Source organism: Heterodontus francisci, chromosome 28 (assembly GCF_036365525.1).
Source record: "Heterodontus francisci isolate sHetFra1 chromosome 28, sHetFra1.hap1, whole genome shotgun sequence".
Taxonomy (NCBI): Eukaryota; Metazoa; Chordata; class Chondrichthyes; order Heterodontiformes; family Heterodontidae; genus Heterodontus; species Heterodontus francisci.
The window spans coordinates 2,313,616-2,320,536 of record NC_090398.1 but is presented as its reverse complement, the minus strand read 5'-3'; positions in this window follow the sequence as shown (position 1 = coordinate 2,320,536).

The following is a 6,921-nucleotide window of genomic DNA, read 5'->3' as shown; positions in this document are numbered from 1 at the left end:
TCTTCTGCTCCTCATTCGTATGTTCGTATGGCTCTGAGTTGCTACAAGGTTCCCAGGAATGGACTTATGCCTTGAAAATTCTTGGCTGAGCCAGCCCTCAGTGAAATATATTCATATAAAATTAAAGCAAATACTGCAGCTGCTGGAAATCTGAAATAAAAACAGAAAGTGCTGGAAATACTCAGCGGGTCTGGCAGCATCTGTGGAGAGAGAAACAGAGTTAACGTTTCAGGTCGGTGACCTTTCATCAGAACTGGCAATAGTTAGAAATGTAACAGGTTTTAAGCAAGTAAAGCGGGGGGTGGGGAGAAAATGAGAACAAAAGGGAAGGTGTGTGATTGGACAGAGGAACGGAGAGATTAATTGACAAGGAGGTCATGGGCAAAGGCAAAGAGAGTGTGCTCATGGTGTGGTGAAAGACAAAGCATTAGTGCAGAAAGAGAGTGTTAATGACAGAATAATGAGCAGCCCTAGTCAAAAGCACAAACATGAAAAAACCAGTAGGCAGGCACATAGTTAAAAAAAAATGAAGAAATAAAATAAAAAGGGGCCAGTCATGCACTGAAATTATTGAACTCAATGTTCAGTCTGGTAGGCTGTAGAGTGCCTCATCGAGCTTGTGTTGATGTTCACTGGAACACTGCAGCAAGCCCAGGACAGAGATGTGGGCATGAGAGCAGGGAGTGTGTTGAAATGGAAAGGGACCGGAAGCTCGGGGTCATGCTTACGGACTGAGCGGAGGTGTTCTGCAAAGCAGTCGCCCAATTTGAAATACATTAACTGGACTTGTATTGCCTGAAATATGGGAGACCTGTTGCTCCCAATTCCTGCGCCATGTGGGAACTCCAGGACACTTCATGCGTCTTGGGCGACCACGTGTGTAGAAAGTGTCTCCAGCTGCTGCAGCTCGAGTTCAGAATTTCTGAGCTGGAGGGACAGCTGGAGTCACTGCGGAGCATCAGAGAGCAGGAGAGTTTCCTGGATCGTACGTTCCAGGTGGGGGTCTCCCCACAGGCCGTGAGAGTTCAGGATTGCAAGTGGATGGCCATCCAGAAGACGAGGAAGAGGCGGGAAGTGCAGGAGTCTTCGGGGTGTGTGCAACACTCAAGCAAGACACCGCTTTGGGAGTGACGACACCTTGAAGGAGTGCAGACCAGACCGGGGCACCAGTGGGGCAAAGAACTGCACAGGAAGGGGAGCCAAGTGCAGAAATGCAGTTGTTATAGGGGATTCCATAGTCAGGGAATCCCACATGGTGTGTTGCCTCCATGGTCCCAGGGTAAAGGACATCACGGAGAGGGTGCAAGATATTCTGCAGGGGGAAGGGAGTGAGCCAGAAGCTGTGGTACACATTGATGCTAACGACAAAGCAAGGACAGGTATTGAGGTCCTACAGTCAGCTTTTCAGGAGCTAGGCAGGAAGTTAAAGAGTAGGACCTTGAGGGTAGTAATCTCTGGATTACTCCCAGTGCCACACACTAGCGAGAGTAGAAATAGGAAGATGGGGAGGATCAGTGTGTAGCATGAAGCATGGTGCAGGAGGGAGGGCTTCAGATTCCTGGGGCATTGGGACCAGTTCTGGGGCAGGAGGCACCTATTCAAATGGGACGGGTTGCACCTCAACAGGACTGGGACCAACGTCCTCGTGGGGAGGTTCACTAGTGGTTGGGGAGTATTTAAACTAAATTGGCAGGGGAATGGGTACCGGCATATAGAAGTAGAAAAGAGGAATATGGTGCATAATGTGAGAGTGTTGGACAGTACTAGAGAAGGGGGGTAGTTCCATATTAAATAGGAGCAGACTGAGAAGAACTGCAAGGAATGCAAAGACAGGATAGTAATGCATGCATGTAAACGCACAAAGTGTGGTGAATAAGGTTGGTGAGCTACAAGCTCATATAGCAGTGTGGGAATGTGATTAGAATTATTAGAATATTACAGCGCAGTACAGGCCCTTTGGCCCTCGATGTTGCGCCGACCTGTGAAACCATCTGACCTACACTATTCCATTTTCATCCATATGTCTATCCAATGACCACTTAAATGCCCTTAAAGTTGGCGAGTCCACTACTGTTGCAGGCAGGGCGTTCCAAGCCCCTACTACTCTCTATGTAAAGAAAGTACCTCTGACATCTGTCCTATATCTATCACCCCTCAACTTAAGCTATGTCCCCTCGTGTTTGCCATCACCATCCGAGGAAAAAGACTCTCACTATCCACCCTATCTAACCCTCTGATTATCTGATATGTCTCTATTAAGTCACCTCTCCTCCTCCTTCTCTCCAACGAAAACAACCTCAAGTCCCTCAGCCTTTCCTCGTAAGACCTTCCCTCCATACCAGGCAACATCCTAGTAAATCTCCTCTGCACCCTTTCCAAAGCTTCCACATCCTTCCTATAATGCGGTGACCAGAACTGCACGCAATACTCCAGGCGCGGCCGCACCAGAGTTCTGTACAGCTGCAGCATGACCTCGTGGCTCCAAAACTCGATCCCCCTACTAATAAAAGCTAACACACCATATGCCTTCTTAACAGCCCTATTAACCTGGGTAGCAACCTTCAGGGATTTATGTACCTGGACACCAAGATCTCTCTGTTCATCTACACTACCAAGAATCTTCCCATTAGCCCAGTACTCTGCATTCCTGTTACTCCTTCTGAAGTGAATCACCTCACACTTTTCCGCATTAAACTCCATTTGCCATCTCTCAGCCCAGCTCTGCAGCCTATCTATGTCCCTCTGTAACCTATAACATCCTTCGGCACTATCCACAACTCCACCAACCTTCGTGTCATCCGCAAATTTACTAACCCACCCTTCTACACCTTCTTCCAGGTCATTTATAAAAATGACAAACAGCAGTGGCCCCAAAACAGAACCTTGCGGGACACCACTAGTAACTAAACTCCAGGATGAACATTTGCCATCAACCACCACCCTCTGTCTTCTTTCAGCTAGCCAATTTCTGATCCAAAGCTCTAAATCACCTTCAACCCCATACTTCTGTATTTTCTGCAATAGCCTACCGTGGGGAACTTTATCAAACGCCTTACTGAAATCCATATACACCACATCCACGGCTTTACCCTCATCCACCTGTTTGGTCACCTCGAAAAACTCAATAAGGTTTGTGAGGCACGACCTACCCTTCACAAAACCGTGCTGACTATCGCTAATGAACTTATTCTTCTCTCGATGATTATAAATCCTGTCTCTTATAACCTTTTCCAACATTTTACCCACAACCGAAGTAAGGCTCACAGGTCTATAATTACCAGGGCTGTCTCTACTCCCCTTCTTGAACAAGGGGACAACATTTGCTATCCTCCAGTCTTCCGGCACTATTCCTGTCGACAATGACGACATAAGGATCAAGGACAGATGCTCTGCAATCTCCTCCCTAGCTTCCCAGAGAATCCTAGGATAAATCCCATCTGGCCCAGGGGACTTATCTATTTTCACACTTTCCAACATTGCTAACACCTCCTCCTTGTGAACCTCAATCCCATCTAGCCGAGTAGCCTGAATCTCAGTATTCTCCTCGACAACATTTACTTTCTCTACTGTAAATACTGACGTAAAATATTCATTTAACGCTTCCCCTATCTCCTCTGATTCCACACACAACTTCCCACTACTATCCTTGATTGGCCCTGTTCTAACTCTAGTCATTCTTTTATTCCTGATATACCTATAGAAAGCCTTAGGGTTTTCTTTGATCCTATCCGCCAATGACTTCTCGTGTCCTCTCCTTTGCTCTTCTTAGCCCTCCCTTTAGATCCTTCCTGGCTAGCTTGTAACTCTCAAGCGCCCTAACTGAGCCTTTACGTCTCATCCTAACATAAGCCTTCTTCTTCCTCTTGACAAGCGCTTCAACTTCTTTAGTAAACCATGGATGCAGTGGCAATAACAGAAACGTGGCTTAAAAATGGTGAGGACTGGGCGCTTAATATTCAAGGATATAAAGTGTTCAGAAAAGATAGAGAAGGCAAAAAGGGAGGTGGGGTGGCAATACTGATGAGGGAAGACACTGTAGTGCTGGAAAGAGAGAATGTCCTTGAAGGGGCAAAGACAGAATGCAAGAACTATAGAGTGATGATATTGGGGGACTTTAATTATCCAAATATCAATTGGGATAATGTTAGAGTAAAGGGGAAGGAAGGGGAGGAATTTCTGAAATGTGTTCAGGAGAACTTCCTTAACCAGTATGTTCTTAGTCCAACTAGGAAGGAGGCATTACTGGATCTGGTGCTGGGGAATGAGGTAGGCCAAGTGGAGCAAGTGTCTGTGGGGGAGCATTTGGGTAAGAGTGATCATTGCATCATAAGGTTTAGATTGGGCTTCATAGATAGAGGCTGAACCTTTACAAAGCTCTGGTTAGGCTCCAACTGGAGTACTGTGTCCAGTTCTGGTCACCACACTTCAGGAAGGATGTGAGGGTCCTTGAGAGGGTGCAGAGGAGATTTACCAGAATGGTTCCAGGGATGGGGGGATTTTAGTTACAAGGTTAGATTGGAGAAGCTGGGGTTGTTCTCCTTGGAGTAAAGGAGATTGAGGGGTGATTTGATCGAGGTGTACAAGATTCTGACAGGTTTAGATAAGGTAGACAAAGAAAATCTGTTCCCATGAGCTGATGGTACAAGGACTAGGGGACACAGATTGAAGGTTTTGGGTAAGAGATACGGGGCAGGGGTGGCGGGGGGGGATGTGAGGAGGAACTTTTTTACACAGCGAGTGGTAATGACCTGGAACTCTCTGCCTACGAGGGTGCTGGAAGCAGAGACAATGAATGATTTCAGAATGAAATTGGATGGGCACTTGAGGGAAATAAATTTACAGGGCGACAGGGATAGAGAGGGGGGGAAAGTGGGACTGACTGGATTGTTCTACAGAGAGCCGGCATGCACTCGATGGGCCGAATGGCCTCCTTCTGTGTCATAGTGACTCCACAATCTCTAGTTAACAGAAATCTATCAATCTGAGATTTAAAATGAACAATTGATCCAGCATCGATTGCCGTTTGCGGGAGAGATTTCCAAATCTCTCCCACCCTGTGTGTGCAGAAGTGTTTCTGAATTTCACTCCTGAAAGGTCTGGCTCTCATTTTTCGACTTCGCCCCCCCTCGTCCAAGACTCCCCGACCAGCGGAAAGAGTTTCTCTCCATCCACCCCTGATCAGTTCCCCTTAATATCATGAAAACTGTGATCAATTCACCCCTTAATCTTCGAAATTCCAGTGAATACATCCCCAGTTTGTGTAATCTCTCCTCGTTATTTAACCCTTGGAGTCCTGGTATCATTCTGGTAAATCTACACTGCACTCCCTCCAGGGCCGGTCTCTCCTTCCTGAGGTGTGGGGCCCAGAACTGAACACAGTAACTCCAAGGTGTGGTCTAACCAGGACTCTGCACAGCTGCAGCATGACCTCTACCCCGTTGTGTTCCAGTCCTCGAGAGATAAAGGCCAGCATTCCATTAGCCTCGGTGATTATTTCCTGTTTCAGTTCACGACATTTTCATGATCTGTGTACCTGGCTCCCCAAGTCTCTTTGAACCTCCACTGTTTCTAGCTTTTCACCATTTATAAAGTGCCCTGTTCTAAACTTTTTTTGGTCCAAAGTGAAAAAACACTTTTTAAGGATTTTTGAATTGATAGGCTCATTAGAGAAATTCTCTCTCACTGGTGTAACAGGCTGGAGAAGGGGCTGAATGGGCCTCCTCCTGTTCCAGTGTAACAGGCTGAAGAAGGGGGTGAATGGGCCTCCTCCTGTTCCCGTGTAACAGGCTGGAGAAGGGGCTGAATGGGCCTCCTCCTGTTCCAGTGTAACAGGCTGGAGAAGGGGCTGAATGGGCCTCCTCCTGTTCCAGTGTAACAGGCTGAAGAAGGGGGTGAATGGGCCTCCTCCTGTTCCCGTGTAACAGGCTGGAGCAGGGGCTGAATGGGCCTCCTCCTGTTCCAGTGTAACAGGCTGGAGAAGGGGCTGAATGGGCCTCCTCCTGTTCCAGTGTAACAGGCTGGAGAAGGGGCTGAATGGGCCTCCTCCTGTTCCCGTGTAACAGGCTGTAGAAGGGGCTGAATGGGCCTCCTCCTGTTCCCGTGTAATAGGCTGGAGAAGGGGCTGAATGGGCCTCCTCCTGTTCCCGTGTAACAGGCTGGAGAAGGGGCTGAATGGGCCTCCTCCTGTTCCCGTGTAACAGGCTGGAGAAGGGGCTGAATGGGCCTCCTCCTGTTCCAGTGTAACAGGCTGGAGAAGGGGCTGAATGGGCCTCCTCCTGTTCCAGTGTAACAGGCTGGAGAAGGGGCTGAATGGGCCTCCTCCTGTTCCTGTGTAACAGGCTGGAGAAGGGGCTGAATGGGCCTCCTCCTGTTCCTGTGTAACAGGCTGGAGAAGGGGCTGAATGGGCCTCCTCCTGTTCCTGTGGAACAGGCTGGAGAAGGGGCTGAATGGGCCTCCTCCTGTTCCCTTGTAACAGGCTGGAGAAGGGGCTGAATGGGCCTCCTCCTGTTCCCGTGTAACAGGCTGGAGAAGGGGCTGAATGGGCCTCCTCCTGTTCCCGTGTAACAGGCTGGAGAAGGGGCTGAATGGGCCTCCTCCTGTTCCAGTGTAACAGGCTGGAGAAGGGGCTGAATGGGCCTCCTCCTGTTCCAGTGTAACAGGCTGGAGAAGGGGCTGAATGGGCCTCCTCCTGTTCCAGTGTAACAGGCTGGAGAAGGGGCTGAATGGGCCTCCTCCTGTTCCTGTGTAACAGGCTGGAGAAGGGGCTGAATGGGCCTCCTCCTGTTCCTGTGGAACAGGCTGGAGAAGGGGCTGAATGGGCCTCCTCCTGTTCCCATGTAACAGGCTGGAGAAGGGGTTGAATGGGCCTCTTCCTGTTCCCGTGTAACAGGCTGGAGAGTTGTTGGGTCTGGAGGAGGTTA